Source organism: Danio rerio, chromosome 8, assembly GCF_049306965.1.
Source record: "Danio rerio strain Tuebingen ecotype United States chromosome 8, GRCz12tu, whole genome shotgun sequence".
Taxonomy (NCBI): Eukaryota; Metazoa; Chordata; class Actinopteri; order Cypriniformes; family Danionidae; genus Danio; species Danio rerio.
In genome coordinates, this window is record NC_133183.1 from 5,521,955 (window position 1) to 5,545,000 (window position 23,046).

The 23,046-nt window shown below is 35.6% G+C and overlaps 2 protein-coding genes across 5 annotated transcripts in view; one reads left to right on the plus strand and one right to left on the minus strand.

Annotated features, from left to right (window-relative positions):
- Window positions 1-23,046, plus strand: part of gcn1 (GCN1 activator of EIF2AK4) — a 779,792-nt gene that overhangs the window by 593,668 nt on the left and 163,078 nt on the right. The window lies entirely within an intron of this gene.
- cux2b (cut-like homeobox 2b) overlaps window positions 1-23,046 on the minus strand; it is a 339,662-nt gene that overhangs the window by 54,514 nt on the left and 262,102 nt on the right. The window lies entirely within an intron of this gene.

A 23,046-nucleotide genomic window follows, 5' to 3' on the forward strand; every position in this document is an offset into this window, starting at 1 on the left:
AGGTCCCCTTTAAAACTAAAAAGTCTTCTGCAACATGGACAAGCAGAATCTACAGTCTTGAAACCTTTTGCTTCTATTAAAATGACAGGAAATGTTGACTGCTTTCAGTTTTAATGTATTCAAATCATTAATATCATTAATCCACTGACATTTATGGTCCTACTTTATCTTAGCTGTCTTAAAAGGAGAAAGTTCACCCAAAAATGATCATTTACTCACTATTTACTCTGCCTCAAGTGGAAAACCTCAATGACTGCAATCTTAGGAAAAACAAGTACTGTAGAAGTATACTGTTTCCAGCATTCCTCTAAATATCTTCCTTTTGTGTTTAAGAAAGTCAGGTTTGGAAAAAGTGAATGATGGGTAAATGATGACAAATTTCAGTTTTGGGTGAATTGGCCTTTTAATAAACATGCACTGACTTCACATCAGGTGTCTTTTGTTAACCTTCAAAATGAAAATACACTGTAAAGAGTATTTGTTAGTTCTGTATTTTCTGATTTACATGTTTTTTTTCCATATATTTTTGGTTATGAATTGCATTATGGGACTTGTTGATGCTGAAATGCTGACTCTGGAGTTCAACAAAGTGACTTTTATTGACATTTCATAAGTGTGAAATGATATTGTATAAGAAATAACATAAATAAAATTAAGCCAATTTACAAAAAGTACTGGCAATTTAAGGCAGATTTATACTTCTGCGTCTAACGCCGGCGTATGCTACGGCGCTGACGCATAGCCCTTCGCCGTGGCCGTCGCCGTCACTGACGTGCACCTCTCAAAAAATGTAACTACACGTCGCAACGACGCGTAGCGTAAGCTCTGTGATTGGTCGGCTTGGTAGCGCTGACGAGTCTGGGCGGGACCGAGAGCCGCGCGAATGGCGCGAGCGATTGTTTACAAGTGTGGAGTACCGTGAAGGAGCTCTGGATGGAAAGTTTTGTTTTGTGTTCACCTCATAGTTAAAGTTGTTGCACGTCCGCCGGTTCCTGCCTCAAAATGAGCGAGTTTGAGTCACTTGTACATCCCGGAAGTGTTCAGGAAAAGCAATAAAGCAGCGAAGAAACTCGACACAGAGGAACATTTACACCTCACTGCCAACTAGCGTTTCGAAAGTGTTAATGCAGACCCACAGAGACAGCGTGCAGAAGTATAAATGCACAGCCACGCGCGTTGCATGCGCCGTGGGTTACGCCGGTCACCTGACGCAGAAGTATAAATCAGGCTTTATTTCCAAGTTCTTGTACTGTAATTTACAACACCGACAAAGACAATATATCAGCTTGAACTATTAAAAATGTCAATAAAAAACACTTTTTAAAAACTTTTGAACATCAAAAGTTGTTAGAGTTAAAGGTAGAGCAGGTGATCTTCCACAATGCTAACAGCTTAGCATAAATCTCTGAATCCCAGTCCCTCCCCTGCTGTCTAGAGCCACGCCTCCTTAAACACGAGCACAGCAAAAGAAGAACCCTCTCTCACTTGTTAAAGCAACTAGTGCTTGTCCAGCGGCGTGGAAGCCAAACTGACATGCGATTTCAGAGTGAATATTTAGAGTTGCATGGTAAACAATAAAGGGAGAGACTAGGCGGAATAGCGCTATTTACTTGTGTTTTGTTATAAACTAATTAAAATCTACATTATCGATGTTGTAAAAGGACCTTATGAATGTGAAATAGTCTTATCAGTCTTTCATCTGAAGATTTTAGTGGCTGAACAACACTTCTGTGAAGATATAACCCATTTGTAACAACATTTAACGTTACATCAGCTTTGCGTGAAGCTAAAACAGTTTTAAAACAGAACATTACCTGTCTAAGAGAAGTCCTTCAGACATGGTGTCATCCTTTCTCCAGCGTGCAAAGGCAATTCCATTATTGATTTAGTTTTTTTAAAAGTTTTGATTCAGCAGGTTTTTACTGATCTCGTGCTCTCTCTCGTGAATGCGCAGCGATCGGCGGAGCTGCGTACAAACGGCTGCGCAGTTGTTCAAATCTCCATTGGCTGACAGACGGATTGGGCTACTTATCGGAATTATGAGAGATGTCGGTCCGACTCTATTTAATTGGATAAACATTTTTTAGTTTTATGCCTTCCCCAAAATATAAAAATACATATAAATACATTTAGATCATTTACTTTAATCATTACTATTAGACTGTGAGGGACTTTCAACCAGCACAACAAAAAATGCTTCTGAAGACAATCACCTACTGCACCTTGAAGATCAAGATCCTATAATACAAACCAAAAGCATAAAAAAATAAGGAAATCATTTATGGATTGTTTACAGTGTTGGTTTTCGCATTGCAGTTTTATCTTTTTAAATGATTGCAATTACAGACGCTGCTCTTAACTCATACTACTAAACCTGCAGCTGTATACTCCTATGAAAAGAGTTGTGCAAAACAATACATGCATCAAAAAGTATGTACAGTGTAGCGTTTTTGTTTGTAAGTACATAATAAACATATCTTAGAAACGGCTGCATTAACTATGATCAACACACTGGTTGCAGTGTTCATGAATCCTTTTAATAGTAAGTCATAAAAACATAGCTGTTCGTTTCTAGTCAACGTTCACTCTTGTTAACGATGTGAGTCAATAAAATGTTTATAGTTCACAGTGCATAAAACTATTTTAACAGATTAAATTTAAATACTGAAACTGTTTCAGATGTTAAAATGAAACTGAACTTAGCATAACAAATGCTTTAGATTTACACTGCATAAATGCTTTTATTATTCAATTCAATTCAGCTTTATTTGTATAGCGCTTTTACAATGTAGATTATGTCAAAGCAGCTTCACATAAATGGTCATAGTAACTGGATCAGTGTAGTTCAGTTTTTAGTGTTTAAGTTCAGTTCAGTTCAGTTTAGCTCAGTTCAGTGTGATTTAAAATCATTACTGAGAGTCCAAACACTGAAGAGCAAATTCATCGATGCGTAGCTCTACCAATCCTGAACCATGCGAGCCAGTGGCGACAGCGGAGAGGGAAAAAAAAACTTCACCTGATAGGAGAGTGAAGAAAAAAAACCTTGAGAGAACCAGACTCAGTTGGGCACGACCATTTCAATTTCTCCGCTGGCCAAAAGTCTTGTGCAGAGCTTCAGTCATCGTGGTGGAGGCTGGATAACTGTAATAACTGGATAATAGTTTTATTTTTTTCTAATCTATCTAAATATGCTTTTAAAGGAAAAGAAATAAACATGAACTTGAAAATGCTTTTTTTTTTTTTTTTTTTTAGAGTTTTAGTCCTGGTTTTAGTATAAATATCTAAATATTCTTAAATTAAGAACCATTTTCTAAACAAGTATTTAATATCATTGTGTTTTCAGAAATAAAAAGTCCCAATTAAGAGAGTTTTCAGTGTGCAAGTGGGATAAATAAAATAACCTTTAAGTTTTTAGTTTAAAATACATTTACAGTATTTTCTAATTATTTAGTGTGTTTTAAAGAAAACTCTTTTAATTCCTTATTATTATTTCTGAAAGCTCAACATTATTTTTCCTTGTCCAGAAAACTCTTCTTGATTTAAGAATCTTTCAATATTTATACTAGACGACAAAAACTACATGACAAAAAAGACATTTATTTATTTCAAGAAGCGTCTATAATGTTTCCTTTCTGAAACATGAATATTTAGTATTATCTAAACTAAACCCTTCACCAAAACATCACTTCCCACATCAGAACGTCTCCAGAAATCCCTCAATATCAGGCGCGCATCGGGAAAAACCACCAACCTCAGCTGCTTAACTCCCTCCCAAATACTTATCCAGACAAATCCAACAAAGTAGAAGAGGATGAAAAGTCAGCCAATAAAGAAATGTTTGTGATAGTTCACAGTGCATAATATGATAACAACAGATGAAACTTTAAATACTAAAAATGTTTCAGATGTTGAAATGAACCTGACCTTAACAAATGGTTTAAATTTACACTGAAGAAAATGCTTTTATCAAAGTTTTTTCTTGTTTTCTAGTCTATTTTACTATTCATGTTACAAAAATGAAACTTTAGATGCTTCTTAGGAAAGAAATAAACATTAGAGAACTTAAACTTGCTAAGAAAAGGCTTTTCTTATTAAGTTTTGTTGTGGGTTTAGTCTAAATATCTAAAAAAAAATTAAATTAAGAAGCATTTTATAAACAAGTATGAAATACTGTTGCATTTTCAGGAATAAAAATTACAAAATAAAAGAGTTTTTCTTTAAAACAAGTCCAAATATCTTAAAAATAATCAAATTAAGAACCATTTTATGAATCAGTACGAAATATTGTTGTGCTTTTGAGAAATAATAAAGTCAGAATTAGGAGTTTTCATTAAAACAAGTGTAATAATCTGTTAGTGGGATAAATAAAATAACCTTTAAGCCAAATTTGCCTTCAACAATACAGAACGTTGTGGCTTTTACTACATTATTGGCTCCTTAAGTGAAAACAAACATCTCCACCCTCACATGACAGATGGATAAAAGAAATTCTTTTGTGTTTAAAATGGGAAAGAATTAGGTTTTCATTAAGAGGGTCTTTAAAATCTTTTTACAAGACATGGAAACCGGTGTTGAATTATATTGACACTATTGATCTTGAAGCAGAAGAGGAATAAAGGTTTTTTATTGTGTTTTTATTATTATTTATTTATTACTTTGGTAAATAGTTTTGTTGTTGTTTATATGTTTATTTTATTAATCATTATTTTTTATATTTACTGTGATATTTTATAACTATTTTGTTTTTCTGATGGTCATTGGTTCTTAGTTGTGAAAAAGCAGAACAGTGTATTACTTATTTCTGTATGTATATGATATTGTATCTGCACAAAATGTTAATAAATATATTTGGCAAAGAAAAAAAAAATGTTTATTTTCTAATTATTTAGCTGGTTTTAATGAAAACTCTCTTAATTCTTAATCATTATTTCTGAAGCTCAACAATAGTTTTTACTTGTCCAGAAAACTCTTCTTGATTTAAAAATATTTCTATATTTATACTAGACGACAAAAACTACAACAAAAAAAGACATTTATTTATTTCAAGAAGCGTCTATAATGTTTTCTTTCTGAAACATGAATATTTAGTATTATTTAAACTAAACCCTTCACCAAAACATCACTTCCCACATCAGAACGTCTCCAGAAAATCCCTCAATCTCAGGCGCACATCGGGAAAAACCACCAACCTCAGCTGCTTAACTCCCTCCCAAATACTTATCCAGACAAATCCAACAAAGTAGAAGAGGATAAAAAGTCACCCGAAAAAGAAATAGCATATATATATTTATATATATATATATATATATATATTTTAATATAGATATATATATAAAGGTGAGATTCTTTAGCACAACAGAGGAGGTGTTTTGCAATGCATGTGTCTCAGTGAGGGGCCCATGGGGCCAACTAGGAGGCTGTTTCAGCGCTAACAAGTCTCCTCTGGATCATTTGATCATTTAAATTATTATGCCAGGAATCCTCAGGAGGCGACTCGGCTCTCCACATCACAGGGCTGTTTTTAATCTTCCGTCTTCCCTTTCTTCCCCTGAAAAAGTTGAGCTCAGAGAGGAGCCGTGCTCCTGTTGTGTACCTGGCAGAGGAGGTGAGTCCCCGAACCGTTGCCGCGCGCTGAGAGACGAGGCTCATGGGAGACACACACACACATATGCACATTGCGCACACACACAGGTGCATATACAGTTGAAGTCAGAATATTAGCCCTCCTGTATATATTTCCCCCAATTTCTGTGGGAAAAATATACAGAACACGTTTCTAAACATGATAGTTTTAATAACTCATCTCTAATAACTGATTTATTTTATCTTTGCCATCATGACAGTAAATAATATTTGACTAGATATTTTTAAAGATGCTAGAACTCAGCTTAAAGTGACATTTAAAGGCTTAACTATGGTAATTAAGAAAGTAATTGTATAACAGTGGTTTGTTTTGTAGAAAATCCAACATAAATATTGCTTATAATATTGACCTTATTTCTGAAAAAAACAAAAACTGCTTTTATTCTAGCCGAAAAAAAAAAACTAATAAGATTTTCGTCAGAAGAAAAAATATTACAGGAAATACCGTGAAAAATTCCTTGCTCCGTTAAACATCATTTGGGAAATATTTTGAAAAAGAAAAAAAAAATTCACATGAGGGCCCATATTTTTGACTTCAACTGCATGCACATTGCACACACACACACACACACACACACTCCAAAAAGCAGAGGGAAATGGCTTCTTTTTCCTCTTCGACCCGCGCCGGCTTTCATCCTGCGCTGTGTGTGCTCGACAGGGGTCCTGAATTGCTCACTTCTCAAGAGCAAACAGACCTGCTCTCTTTCCCTCTCACTGACACAGATGATCAACATCACGGACAGCATCAAACCGCTGACATACACCACATATGGTACTAATAATATCATTTTATTTTTAATAGTATATTATATGGTACCATATAGTGGACTGTATATGGCAGAGGTGTGATGCTTCCGTAATATTTGTTCATTCATTTTCTTTTCCGCTTAGTCCCTGCGTTAATTGAGGGTCGCCACAGTGGAATGAACCGCCAACTTTTCCAGCATATGTTTTACGCAGCGGATGCTCTTCCAGAAGCAACCCAACACTGGGAAACACCCAAACACACTCATTCACACATGTACACTATGTACAATAATTCAATTCCCTATAGCGCATGTGTTTGGACTGTGCGGGAAACCGGAGCACCTGGAGAAAACCCACGCTAACATGGGGGCAACATGAAAAACTCCATACAGAAATGCCAACTGACGCAGCCGGGGCTCGGACCAGCGGCCTTTATATTGTGAGGCGATTGTGCCACCCACTGCGCCACAGTGACACCCAGTGATATTTAATAAATTCAAAAATAATATTAAGCAGAATGTCTAAATCTTTATCTGTATAGATTCAAAGCTACTTTTTATGTATGATTGAAAGCCGAAAGTTCTTCAGTTTTGAGTGTCAAACTTATGCCTAAATCATTGTAATATAATCGTTTTTGGCTCAAGAAACTTGTCTATTATTGAACAGTTTTGCTTTTGTTTTTCAAATTTGAGTTTCTTTTATAATTGGAGTAAAAAATAACATAATTTATGTGCTTATGTACTTTTGAATGTGAGTAAAAGTATGCATTTTCTTCTAAACAATATAAAATTGGTTCAAACTATTTGCACAATTCCAATACTGTGCATCCCTAATGTATTTAACAATGTCCAAATCATTTATGTTTATATATTAAAATAATTTTCATAGATTTTTTGGAATGTCAACCCATTAAAATGAATATATTGTAAAATACAGTTAGTGGCCACTTTATTAGGTACACCTTACTAGTACCGAGTTGGACCCCCTTTTGCCTAAATCCAGAACTGCCTTAATCCTTTGTGGTATAGTTTCAACAAGCTACTGGAAATATTTCTCAGAGATTTTGCTCCATATTGACATGATAGCATCACGCAGTCGCTGCAGATTTGTCGGCTAGACATCCATGATGCCAATCTCCTGTTTCACCAAATCCCAAAAGTGCTCTATTAGATTGAGTTCTGGTGACTGTGGAGGCCATTTGAGTACAGTGAACTCATTGTCATGTTCGAGTAACGCATCTGAGATGATTCGCGCTTTATGACATGGCGCGTTATCCATTAGATGGGTAAACTGTGGTCATAAAGGGACGGACATGGACGTGTTGATAACAGCAAAAGAGACACAATGTTTAAAAACATACACACGCTCGGGTGTGACACCATACACAAGATTCCCAATGACACAAAACTACGTCATGCGGAATTCCCCAAACTACTCTTACGTTACGTTTTATTATCCGTAATGTCAAAAAAAGTGAAAAGTGAAACCAATCATAAAGAGAAGCCGACGAGCCCACAAATATGTTACGGCCCTTACTTTAAAATGGCTCGTGATCCTAACACAACATAACATAAATAAACAACGGCCAATGTGCTCCAACTAAATTATTTACAAATATCCAAAATTACAAGAAATGGGGAGCCCAACAACATAATATATAACTACCAAATAAACCTAAAGCAGGATGGGACTCCCCACTCCAAACAAACATCAAAAGGAAAAAGCTGTAAGCATTGATGAAAGGGATTTGCATCCGGGCTCATCGCCGCCTGGGGGCCTTAGGATGACAGACGACAGTGGACAATATCAATTTAAGCTGAAATATTTAGAAAAAAACCTGAGAAAATCACAAATTTCTGCTAAACTTCCTTCTGTCAGCGGGGGACGCAATAACTGTGACTCAATATTGGCGTGTAGATGTCTTCAGGAAAGGACATTTGTCAACCATGTGACGTTTCAGGCATATCGGACATTGTGTGGATGTGTTTTAAGTACTTCCTCTTCCATGGCAAAACACTGAAGTTTAATATTCAAAGTAAATCGGCACACTGCCACTTTAGCTCTCAAAATTTTTTTTTTATGTAAATCCTAATGTCAAAAATTTTTTTTTGAGAGCTAAAGTTGCAGTGTGCCGATTTACTTTGAATCTTTTGCTACTAATGTTTGTTTTTTGATCGTGCACCTGCCTTCAAGATTTTCTAGATGTGCGCACATTTCTGTTTTTTGCAAAAACATTGAAGTTTGTCAATCCACCACGGACACGCCCTTCAGCAAAATCTCTAGATTTTCACAATAATTCATCACTAGAGCTTTTAGATAACACCACCCAAATTTGGTGCTGATACTATAACATTTGTGGAAGGAGTTTGTAACAGTGTAAAACATGTTGCGCGGTCCCACTTTATATTAAGTGTCCTTACCTACTATGTACTTACATCAAAAAAATAAACACAATGTACTTACTGTGTTTATAATGTATTTGAGAACACTTGTGGTGCTTTTGAGTTGGGCTAGAGGTTGGGTTATGGACAGATTTGGTGGTATGGGTAGGTTTAAGGGTGGGTTAAGGTTTAAAGGATGGTCAGCAGTGTATTTACAAATGTAATTACAAAAGTTAATTACAGACGTAATTACATACATGTATTGAATCAAGCATAAGTACACAGTAAATACATGTATTTGCACAATAAGTACATTGTAACAAACTATCAATTCTTGTGTAAATACATATTAGTTAAGGCCACTTAATATAAAGTGAGACCTGTTGCGCTATAACTGTGTCTGGGTTTTGGCATGTAAATGTGTTCAGGTCAGTACTCATGTCAAACATGTGGATTTTGAAGCAGATCGGACTATGCATGCCTGAGTTATAACAACTGCCACTGACACGCCCTTCGACGAAAACTCTAGATCTTTGCAATTTAACATCGCCAAGGCCTTTCGATGACAATATCCAATTTTTGCTCTGATAAGATCCCCAGGAGTTCGTTAAAATATGGAATAGGAATAGGAAGTTAAAAATATCTGACATCCTGTTGGGTTTGAGATTTCGCTTCAAGTGACTTTTTTATAGATTTTGGCATGTTTGACGTGTGTGCCAAATATTCATGCTTGTGCGTGATTCGTAGCTTAGAGGCTAGTCTGTCAAATGTGCATAGGTGTCGCTGCCAGGTCATTTTGCCACACCCACTTCCGAAACCTATAACAAACATACATTTTTGTCACTTCTGGGGCATGTGCGAGCGTTTGTGAGTTTTCGGGCATGTTTAGACCCTTAAAATTGTGATTCATTACGGAGAAGAAGACTAAGAGGGAACACAGCAAATCCAATAGGGCCTACACTCCATTTCGGCACTCGGTCCCTAAATATAAAGGAGAACACAACAATAAAAGCGTCAGAAACTGGGGTTGCATGAAGGAATGAGCGAGAGCAAAAAGTCCACTTCCATCTATTTTAAAAGCCTGACGTCACCAAATGAACCAACAGAAAAGAGAAAAGGACAAACAAGATCAACTGAAAGTAATAATTACAAGCAGGAGTGAACGGAAACAGTAACAGAGGTACTGCGCCAAACCAGTCGGGCCATTCTCCTCTGACCTCTGGCATCGACAAGGATTTGCGCCCAAGATCTCCGCTCACTGGATATTTTCTCCTATCTAGACCATTCTCTGTAAACTTTAGAGATGGTTGTGTGTGAAAAACTCAGTAGATCAGCAGTTTCTGAAATACTCAGACCAGCCCGTCTGGCAACCATGCCACATTTAAAAGCACTTAAATCCCCTTTCTTCCCCATTCTGATGCTCGGTTTGAACTGCAGCAGATCATCTTGACCATGTCCACATGCCTAAATGCATTGAGTTGCTGCCATGTGATTGGCTGATTAGAAATTTGCATTAACGAGCAGTTGAACAGGCGTACCTAATAAAGTGGCCAGTGAGTGTATATCGTTACTGTGAAATAAAACGACTCATATTTTGGTCATACCACACACCTCTACAATATAACACATGCATTTTAGTATTTCCAAGGCGCTTCCTATAATATCACGACACTGCTATATGCTACAGTGTCATAAATAAATAAATAAATAAAGGAAATGTTGTATTGCTTTGGTGCATGCACATAAAAAATCTTCCTTTTGATACTCTGTTATTGGTTTCTTTCCCTGGGAATTAAGCAGAAGCCACATGCAATATGTCTGCGGTTTGATCACTTCCCCCGTACAGTTTAATCCAGATGCATCCAGACATCATTCACATTCGCAAACACACACTTTAATATCTCAGCCACTTCCATAATGTGATTTCTGCCGTCTCACATATGCATCCCGAGTTTCACTGCGAGCGTCTGATTGAGGAGAATGGCTGAGAATAAAGCCTGAAGGGTTTGATCATTAGAACTTAAAAGAAAGCGATAAAGGAGTTGATGCGCAGAAGTGCGCTGATTTAAGCCGTCGTCTTTGTGTAAAAAGAGTTATACTACTCTTAAAAGCAGTGTCCCAAGTGACTGACGCAATCTCCACCGTGCTTTTTGTAACAAAGCGGCACACACGTGCATGCGCTCTGCATTTATACGCCGCTTTAAAGTCTCGCCGACTGTTTTTAACATCCTGATTTATTAAATACAGCGCTCTCTGTTGCTCTCGCCCTCCTCGTATGACCTCGATTTAGAGGGACAGAAAATCAAACCTGAAATATCTCCCATCCAAAGCATTTCCAGGGATGTTTTGCGGCGCCAATTAGTAAATAAATGTTTCATAACTTATATATGGTATAATGGATAATTATATATGGTTGACTTATTAGCCCCCCTGTTCATTTCCCGCCCAATTTCTGCTTAATGGAGAGCAGATTTTATCAACACATTTCTAAACATAATAGTTTTAATTACTCATATCTAATAACTGATTTATTTCATCTTTGACCTAATATTTGATTATATTTGATATTTGAGCCTCAGACACCCCTGATACCGGTCTATAGATCAATTAGTACCGAACAATCATTTATTTATAATTTTTTTTTAGTTTGAAAAATGACTGTATTCTCTTGTTACATCTTAGTCACTTAGGCATCAAAATTTAACCCACAAGCAAGAAAAATGAGTAGGAACTGCAGCATGACGCGCTTGCGTATTCCAGGCGTACACAATTGAAAACATCTTAACTATTCAGAATGCCGATCCGCAAGTCACGTGGTCAAGTTGTCAAATTACATAAATATGGATATGCCTCGTTTTTGAGCTGCGCATTGCTGTAGCTGCTTAATTGGGCCAACTACGCTACTTTATTTCAATACTGGTCATTTTAGTGGTACTTGGAGAGACTTTTTTTTTTTTGAGGTGGTACTTGGTGAAAAATGTTTGAGAACTACTGCATTAGATTATAAACCTTATCATTTGGTTGGAGTGCAGTACGTGCACTATTCTGTGCTTCTGAATGGCTGTATTTAAATTTCTGTCGTGTTTAGTCTGGTGCAAACAGCCCAACTGCTGATCACTGCAAATCTCATCACCTAGCATGTTGTTAGGACACGGAGTTACAATGTAACCCGCTCACCTAATGTTTACATTTGTAATATTTGCTATTTAATAACCACCTTATGTGGAACTCTGAATCTGTGTCTCATTTCGGAGGCTGCCACTGTCCATCGAAGATCACATTTTGGTCACGGACTCATCCTTTGGGAGCCTTCATGACTAAATAAATCACACCAAGGCAACTCGGGGTGCTGAAATATCATTGACTAAACTGGCAGTGGGCAGGTTAATGAGACGTTCAAGCATGTAACTGGACATTTTCAAAGCAGAATTACTGACTTCAGCATTGTTTTTCACATTAAAAAAATGTTCACTTAGCATGTTTCCTAAATATATGTGAACATATTATTGTATGTTATGCTTCAGAAGACTCTTACATACAGCACCTTTAATTTAGTTTTACCTGTAAATGTTTTACTGACTTTCAAAATGCCATTGATGCATTTTATAAAACCCAAAATGTAAAGTTTCAACTGAAAAAATAATAATTGAATGTTTTAATGAAGCAAAAACATCTAAAAGACATCAAGAAAGCAAACACTTTTAATAATCAGCACTCGTTATGTGTTCGTTTTAATGTACCACATTACTAAAACCACCGTCACGTTCATTTGTCCCAATTTGCTCTGTGCTGTGAAGTTTATTGGTGTTGATTATGGAGGATATTAGAGAATGTCAAACATATTCTATCAAATCAGACGCAATCATGGGCTGATTAAATGAAGTGTTAATGGCAGGTGGAGGCTCTGGGTTTGGACATCGCAGGCCGGCGATTAGCTTTAATGAATCTGTCCTTTCACCGTCCATGTAAATACACTGCGCGCTTTTTCATTTCTCCATAACTTCATTATACGCCTGATTGGATGTTTGCCTGCAGGTCAAGGTAACTAATACCGGGCAAAAATAAATAAATAAACTTATAGAATGTTATAAATCATACCCACCATAAATAAATAAATAAATAAATAAACACAAGTGCAGCGCATGAATAGGAAAAGAAAGCAGTTGGGGAATGTTTCTGGCTGTTGATATAATAATAATGTCTGTTTTGTATGTCATATTAATATTGTTACATATCTTACTATAATATAATACTATTTATGTATTGTGTGCACAGATATAATTTATATAATTTCATGTGGAGAATAAAGTCACATGCGTTGCTCAGGTGTGAGTTTTTCACAGGCTTCAGCAGAGTGTACCAATCTTGATGATTCTGTGGATCTCGTCTATCAAATCTGAGCTCTATTTTGTATTCTCTATTGGATTCGAACCAGGTGATTGGCTGGGCCATTCTATAGCTTTATGTTGTTTCTCTAAAAGCATTTGAAAGTTTGCTTGGCTGTGTTTTGGATTATTGTCTTGCTGAAATGTCCACTCTGGTTTCATCTTCATCCTCCTGCTAATACACTGAGGAAGGGCAGAGGGTTGCTACTGAGAGATTTCAGCTGCTGTCTGGGGTTTCACTTTTTTTCTGCACCTGCCTTTCTTCATGTGTTCAATACTATTTCCCTGCGTCATTTCATTTTATCACACATAACTTCATTTGTGAACTAATTCGTTTTGTTTTCTTTGCATAAACGGATGTCTTTGATTGTTACCAAAATCCAGGGAAAAAGTCAAACGGCATCTTTAAAAATATGTTTTCTGAAAAAAAGGGTGACTTGCTCAATACATATATTTTATTATATATATATATATATATATATATATATATATATATATATATATATATATATATATATATATATATATATATATATATATATTATATTTATATATATAATAAACATATTTAAAATTTATAAAATATAATAAAACAAAAAAATTGTTTCCTGAACATCAAAAAATTCAAGTAACGATGATGAAAATGTGGCTTTGACTCATCTGAATAATTTTTTTGTAAGTATTTTCACATTTAAAAAAAATCAAGAAGCTTTTCCTAGACAGGTAAAAAACATTGTTTTGTTTTAAAAAAAAATAACGTCATTATTAAATGAGTTTTTCTTTAAAACAAGCTAAATAATCTGCCAGTGGGGTAAGTAAAATAATCACATTTTCAGATTTGGAATTTTAAGATTTTAATAAGATTATTACACTTACCCATTTGTCAGATTATTTTGCTTATTTCAAAGAAAAACTCACTCCATTTTGACTCTTTTTTGAAAAGAAAACAACAATTTCACTTGTCTAAAAATGCTTCTTGATTAAAGAATTTTGAGATATTTGGACTCGAACTCTAAAACTCAAAGCAAGAAAAACATTTTTGCCGTGCAAAAATCCAGCATTCAGTGCTTTTCCGCCCTCATTAGGATGCATTTCACAAAGGTACCTGATAAAACAACGAGATCAACTTTCAACACATGATGCAACATCCTGAACTCTCCAACTCACAAAAGCACGATCGATTCTGTCCTGCGGCCTGCAGACACTAGCTGGCAGGCTGGTGTACAGTACAGTACAGTTGAAGTCAGAATTCTTAGCCCTCCTGAATTATTATCCCTCCTGTATATTTCTTGACCAATTTTTGTTTAACAGAAAGATTTTCAGCACATTTCTAAACATACTAGTTTTAATAACTCATTTCTAATAGCTGATTTATTTGATCTTTGCCCAAACATTTGACTAGATTTTTAGCTTAAAGTGACATTTAAAGGCTTAACTTAGGTTAAAATTAAGCAAATCATCGCATAACAGTGGTTTGTTCTGTAGACAATAAAAAAATATATTGCTTAAAGGTGCCTTACAATGAAAATCTGGGAATACCAAGGCATATAAAAATAATAAGAGATCAGTATATGGAAATGGATATACCGTGAGCCTCAGACACCCCTGTTTCCTCCACATATGCATGTATGACTACTTTAGGTCGTTCATCCGGACCTGACGTCATCAAGAGAAGCCAGACCGATGTAGCTCTGAGATCATTAATAAATGCACACCTTAGGCTGTGTTTGATAAGCAGCAACATTTTCTAGTCACAAAACAATGATAGTTTCCCTCCATTAGTTATTCTAGAGTTTCTATTTAACTTACTAAGTGGGACTTTTATTATGAAATGTAACCGCAGATGGTCTACGACAAGTTTTAATATATTATACATCTATTCAGCTCCACTCTAAAAAGCCATAAGGCATGTTTTATTGTATCTTTTGTCAATTTATTGTGTTTATTCTGAAATTTGAAGCATATTTTGTAACAAACACATTTAGTCTGCTGAATCCAGGTAAATCACAGTCCAGGTGGTGTTTTCTTTAATATTATAGCCTAAAAATACAACGCAATACAACGCTATCACTTTCTTTTGTCAAGTTTAACTATAATTTAGCCTTTATACACATCAACTTATACACATCTTGTGAGCAACATAGGTTAACGTTACTCTGGTTGGGTTTTTATTTGTCCGTGTTCAGCATATATCTTGCAGTGTGTGTGTGAGTAGAATGTCTGAGAGGAGCTCATTAATATTCAGGACACAATCCATATATGGTCAATCATGACTTGATTCTATGGGTATTTTAAAACTAGAAAGTAATAAATGAGCTTATAAAACCGTTTCTGGAGATTTTTTTTTTATCTTAACGAAGCTATAAACCTATATCAGAGAATTTAACTCATTAAACCAATGCAGTATATGGCACCTTAAAGGGGGCTTATAATATTGACCCTAAAATGATTTTTTTAAAATTTGGAACTGCTTTTATTTTAGCTGAAATAAAACCAATACGACTTTCTCCAGAAGAAAAAATATTATAGGAAATACTGTGAAAAATTCCTTGCTCTGTTAAACATCGTTTGGGAAATACTTGAAAAAGAAAAAACATTTACAGGAGGGTGAATCATTCTGACTTCAATTGTTCCTGATCAACTTTTAACACACACTCTAAAAAATATTGTTATACAAAACAAAAAAAAATTGAATATATTAATTTATTCAAGTTACGACAGCATCTAATAAAATGATGTTCAGACAACAACCTTTATTATGTTAGCCAAATCTTTTCCTCTTCAATCAAAAGCGTTTTTACATAGCAAAAACCTCAAATTCTTAAGTTGAGTACTCAAAAAATAAGTTGTTTAAAAAAAATTTTATTAATTAAAATTGAAAACAAATGTTATGTACTTAATTACATGACTATTTTCAAGATTAGAATCTCAAATAAATTAATACATTTTTGTTTGTTTTCAAATTTACTGTTCATGCTTGTAAGAAATACATTTAACAACAACATTTTTGTTTTTCGTTTTTTTTTTTTTTTTCGATTAAATCACAGGTTTTGAAAAACATGTTCTGTCTCATATTATCAGTACAAAAAAATAATAATAAACATCAGTGTGTGGACCTAAAAGTACAAAACAACTCCATTTTAGTGTGGAAAAATTTCTTTGGGTTAATTGCTACAAGTTAAATATTGTTTTAAAGTTACTGACAGATTATTTACCTTTAAATTAGCCACATTTTAAATGTATGTACTTATCAATATTTTCATGTTTTGAAAACTTAAAAAAAAAAAATTACTTTCTTTTTAAATAAATGTAACTTTTTTTAAATAAAATTATTCTGGCAGCTTAAAAGTTTTAATCTAATCAGCATTTTGGAATTTTTAAGTTAAAATAATGTATTAAACTATGTAGTGGTTACAGACCGCATGAGTTAATTTTTAGTGTGCATGATGCAACTTCCCAAACTCTACAAACTCTTACAAAAGCAGGATCGATTCTGTCCCGTAGCCTGCAGACGCTGGCGTACAGTACAGTATATGTGTGTATTGTGTGTCGCGGTGTGCCAGCGTGAGCAGGTGTGTCAGGGCGGTCTGTCTTGGCCCTGTCAGCGCTACACAGTCATTAGCCAGCGCGGGCGCAGCGGGGAGCAGCGCCAGTCTCTCTGGGCCCTCTGTAATTACGCTCTGACATAATTAACCCAGCAAGCCCATTAGCCTAGCGCCGACTGCAAAAAAAAGCTTCGCTATAATTATTTGTTGTGTGCATGCTAATGAGACCAGCTGTGCGCCCATCGTACAACACGAACAAATTAATTTACAAGGCTGCGCTTCAAGGGTTTTTTTTTTCTTTCCCCTTGCACCTCTCAAACACACACTCAAAAAAGCGGCACGTCTTTTTTTGGCTATCAAGTGGATAGTTCAAAAACATCTCAGATGAACGCCAGTGTTTCCCACACACAACCCACTTTTTCAAGTCAACTTTTTATTCATATTAAATTACAAAAATTGATTGTAAGGAAGCATTTTGGGTTTAGGGGTGAAAGAGTAAGTGTCGTTTATCAAAGTTAAACATTCAATGTTCATTTTATATATAGACAAAAGATAGTAAATGCAGGTATGATGTTTACTTTAATGTTTCAAATCAAATGAAGTGATTTTAAATATAACATGTTTGGCTTTATATATATAAAATAGATAAAATATATATAAAAGAAGGTCGCTGGGTCGAACCTCGGCTCAGTTGGCGTTTCTGTGTGGAGTTTGCATGTTCTCCCTGCCTTCGCGTGGGTTTCTACCGGGTGCTCCGGTTTCCCCCACAGTCCAAAGACATGTGGTACAGGTGAATTGGGTAAGCTAAATTGTCCGTAGTGTATGAGTGTGTGTGTGTGTGAATGTTTCCCAGATGGGTTGCGGCTGGAAGGGCATCCGCTGCGTAAAAAAACTTGCTGGATAAGTTGGCGGTTCATTCCGCTGTGGTGACCCCGGATTAATTAAGGGACTAAGCCGACAAGAAAATTAATGAATTAGAAGATAATTAAATGTCAAATATTAGAAACATTGACCAATTTTTATTTAACATATATACCGTTAAATACAAAATTATTCAAAATTATCCCTTTTGAATTTGAATTTAAAGCGACAGTCACCAAACCCCCACAATTCGGATCAAAGGCTAAAAGGGGTCAGCTTTAAAGAGTTATAAAACATTATTAGTGTGGTGTTTTGAGTTGAAACTTCACACACACACTCTAGGGACATCAGAGACTTACAGTACTTTACATCTTGTAAAAAGTGGCATAATAGGTCTCCTTTAAATAGCTTAAATAACTGCAGCAAATTGTCATTTATTCCTGTGCTGTAAAGCTGAATTTCAGCATCATTACACAAGCATTTAGTGTCAGATGATCCTTCAGAAATCACTCTAGTATGTCACATTTCTTCATATTATAATGGTTAAAAAAGCTAGAATCATGCTAACAACATAATTCATGCTAGAATCATGCTAACAACATGATAATTCATGCTAAAATCATGCTAACAACATGCTAATTCATGCTAGAATCATGCTAGTAACATGCTAATTCATGCTTAAACATGCTATTTCATGCTAGAATCATGATAATAACATGCTAATTCATGCAAGAATCATGGTAACAACATGCTAATTCATGCTAGAATCATGCTAACAACATGCTTATTCATGCTAGAGTCATGCTAACAACATGCTAATTCATGTTAGGATCATGCTATTGACATGCTAAAACGTGCTAATTCATGCGAGAATTATGCTAACAACGTGCTAATTCATGCTAGAATCATGCTAGTAACATGCTAATTAATGCTAAAACATGCTAGTAACATGCTAATTCATGCTAGAATCATGCTAGTAACATGCTAATTCATGCTAGAATCATGCTAGAACCATGCTAGTAACATGCTAATTCATGCTAGAATCATGCTAACAACATGCTAATTCATGCTAGAGCCATGCTAACAACATGCTAATTCATGCTAGAATCATGCTAGTAACATGCTAATTTATGCTAAAACATGCTAGTAATATGCTAATTCATGCGAGAATCATGCTAATAACATGCTAATTCATGCTAGTACCATGCTAATTCAAGCTAGAATCATACCGGTAACATGCTATTTACACTTTAAAAGCACTTCAAACTTTCAGACTCGGCTTTTCAAGCCACCATAAAGTTTGTCCTCAAACTGTAATATCTAGTTTAAGTTATTGTACGTGTCACCGGAGGCGGGAAAGCCCCGCCCAATAGTGAACATCTCTCCCTCAATAGCATAGGATGTTAGCCTTGTTTTTGAATCTGCCACTATGCTGACACAGAGGCATTTGTAGCTCCGCCCTCTTTTGAAACAAGCACAATCTCATTTGAATTTAAAGCGACAGTCACCAAACCACCACAATTCGGATCAAAGGCTAAAAGGGGTCAGCTTTAAAGAGTTATAAAACATTATTAGTGTGGTGTTTTGAGTTGAAACTTCACACACACACACACACTCTAGGGACATCAGAGACTTACAGTACTTTACATCTTGTAAAAAGTGGCATAATAGGTCTCCTTTAAATAGCTTAAATAACTGCAGCAAATTGTCATTTATTCCTGTGCTGTAAATCTGAATTTCAGCATCATTACACAAGCATTTAGTGTCAGATGATCCTTCAGAAATCACTCTAGTATGTCACATTTCTTCATATTATTATGGTTGAAAAAGCTAGAATCATGCTAACAACATGCTAATTCATGCTAGAATCATGCTAGTAACATGCTAATTCATGCTAGAATCATTATAATTCATGCTAGAACCATGCTAGTAACATGCTAGAATTATGCTAACAACATGCTAATTCATTCTAGAGTCATGCTAACAACATGCTAATTCATGCTAGAATCATGCTAAAACATGCTAATTCATGCTAAAACATGCTAGTAACATGCTAATTCATGCGAGAATCATGCTAATAACATGCTAATTCATGCTAGTAACATGCTAATTCATGCTAAAACATGCTAGTAACATCTAGGGACATCAGAAACTTACTTTACATCTTGTAAAAAGTGGCATAATAGGTCTCCTTTAAATAGCTAAAATAACTGCAGCAAATTGTCATTTATTCCTCTGCTGTAAAGCTGAATTTCAGCATCATTACACAAGCATTTAGTGTCAGATGATCCTTCAGAAATCACTCTAGTATGTCACATTTCTTCATATTATTATGGTTGAAAACTCACTAATTCAGCACAGCAATAATAGGAAATTCTCTCCACATCAGAGAAGCATGTTTCGACATTTCTGTATAAGCACTAGAAAAGTATGACCTGATCTTAAACGCTCCACGAAAAGCATCATTGAAAACTTAAATTCCTCTCTTTTTAACATTCAACATCTCTTTGCCCTTGATACTCGAGCAGTAATAATAAATGCTTTTGTAAAGGCCTTGATGAAGAAAGTAATAAAGCGCTGAGAGAACGAGGTAAAGCGAGAGATACGTCTCTCTTCCTCGCGAACGCGTGCGCTGAAAGACAAACTTCTCTCTCAAAGCCTTTTTTTTTTTGTTTTAGTGGCGTTGTGAAGGACACAGTCGGACAAACATCAATAAGAATCAGCTGTGAAGTGCGCTTGAAAGAGACGCAGAGGCGCAGCTCCAGACGACTGATCTCAATAAAAGATGAAGGATGCAAACAAGAGGAAAGCCTGCGGATCGGGCCAGAGAGGCCAAGCGTTTGTGTTAACGCTGGAATATTAAGCCAAGGCCACCGGGATGATTGCAGGAGCGCTGCTGACGATTGGTGTCAATCAGAGTCATGATGAACTGTGACTTTATCAAGAAACTAAACGCTAAACATCTGGTTCAGAGCGCCGCTTTTCTTTTGATTCTGATATGGTTATTTGCGATCTGTGAGAGGCTCTTAATGACACTTAAAACATTTGAATGTCGTTGAATTGGAAGATGAAAATTTGAGCTAGACTCAAGATTTCAGGTGCACATAAACACTTCAGCAAAAGATCTGAAAATATGTTGTTTTCCAGAAAAAGGACATGCTTAAAACAAACCTGAGTTTTTTTTTTCTCTTACCTAATTTTTTTACATTTAGACGTTTTTTACATTGCAAAAATGCAACTGCAGAAATAATGTGGAGATTAGTTTTAAATGAAGTCATCTTAAATATACAAACATAAATACCTAAATAATAATAATAATTTCATAATAATGGCCAAGAAGGTCGCTGGTTCGAACCTCGGCTCAGTTGGCGTTTATGTGTGGAGTTTGCATGTTCTCCCTGTCTTCGCGTGGGTTTCCTCCGGGTGCTCTGGTTTCCCCCACAGTCCAAAGACATGCGGTACAGGTGAATTGGGTAGGCTAAATTGTCCGTAGTGTATGAGTGTGTGTGTGTGAATGTGTGTGTGAATGTTTCCCAGAAGGGTTGCGGCTGGAAGGGCATCCGCTGCGTAAAAACTTGCTGGATAAGTTGGCGGTTCATTCCGCTGTGGTGACACCGGATTAATAAAGGGATTAGGCAGACAAAAAAAATAATTTAATGAATATTAATTTCTTTATTTTCCTTCGGCTTAGTCCCTTAATTTATCAGGGGTCGCCACAGCGGAATGAACCACCAACTACATATGTTTTATGAGTGGATGTCCTTCTAATGGCAACCTAGTACTGGAAAACACCCATACACTCTCGCATTCACACACACACACACACACACACACACACACACACACACACACACACACACACACACACACACACACACTCATACACTACGGCCATTGCAGTTCATCCAAATCACCTATTGCGCATGACTTTGGACTGGAGGAAACCCATGCCAACACAAGCCTTGAGACTCTACTAAAAAATGCCAACTGGCCCAGCCAGGATTCGAACCAGCAAACTTCTTGCTGTGAGGTGAAATTGCTAACCAGTGAGCCACCGTGCTGCGCCTAAATAATAATAATACAATTAAAAATAAACCACCAAAAGCTGGTGGCAATTGTCTTGATGATTTATTTGCTTAACTGATCTCTTTAGAAAGCCGATTCATTCAGGAATACAGCGAATGCCTTTCTTTATGAAGGAATCGTTGAATTATTCACTCACTCCTTTCACTCCAAAACACTGAATCATTTAGTAATGAACGCTTGGGGATGTTCAACTGTTCTGCTGCGACTTTTGTTTTGAACTAATTTATATATATGTATATATATATATATATATATATATATATATATATATATATATATATATATATATATATATATTAAAGTTTATATTAAGATTAACTTTCGACTTTAGTCAAACTATATTACAGTTTAGCCTGTAAACTTTACCAAATCAAAGTAGTATTTTTTTTTTTTAAATAAAAGCTATATTGTTTTGTAATTTTACTACAAAACTACAAGCATCACACTCAGAAATTAGGATACAAAATCTGTCACTGAGCAGTATTTTCTCAAAAGCTACACTTTTTTTTACCATACAGGTGGACATTAGTACCATTTGAGTACACTTTTGTAATTTTAAGATTGATTTTTATACCTTTATGTTACTATGAGGCACACATTTGTACTTTTTAGGTAATTATATGTATCTTTCAGGACATGTTAGGAACAAAAAACGTACCCTTTGAAACCCTTACTGTACCTTTATTTCTGAGAAACAATTAGATGTTTGCTAAGATGAACACATTTTTATGATTGAAATATGCACTTTGTTCGATTTTTAGTTAACACATAAATTAAATGTTAAATAGTAGGACTTTTAGCAATAAATTAAATATTTTAATATCTGGCCTTATAAGAGAGCAGTCAAGGTTTTGTCATAGGTTTATCTCCACATCCTTATTGTAAGTTCTGTGAACCAGTGTCCAGATACCTTTTTACATATGACATGGAAATGTCCAGGGGTGCAAAGTTCGGTGCTGGACATTTTATTTAAAGGAACAAAAATGTATTTCCCTAAAGATCCTGTGTTGTTTTTGTTGAATGATAACTCTCAATTTCCCTAAACTGCAAAGGTCCATAGATTTTGGTTAGCTGCTTACTTTTTTTAATTAGGTCCTCACTCCATTCAGCTCTTATGATGGCTGTTAGCCAAAGACGTCTGCAGTTGGCATTAAAAGTAGTGTGGTGTATGGTAAAATTTAGGTTTTCTATTTTTGGACTATCGCTTTTGGCATCCTACCGCACAAAACGGCATGTTTTCTATTGCAACCGGTTTTTTTTTGCACCGGGTATGCGCGGTTGAACCTGTGTGACGTATGTAGGTTGGTAATCCCCCTATAGCATTGATAAATCAGTAAATACAGAAATCATAAATAGAGACAGCTGATGTCAAAGTTTATTTTGCAAATATGTTTGCAT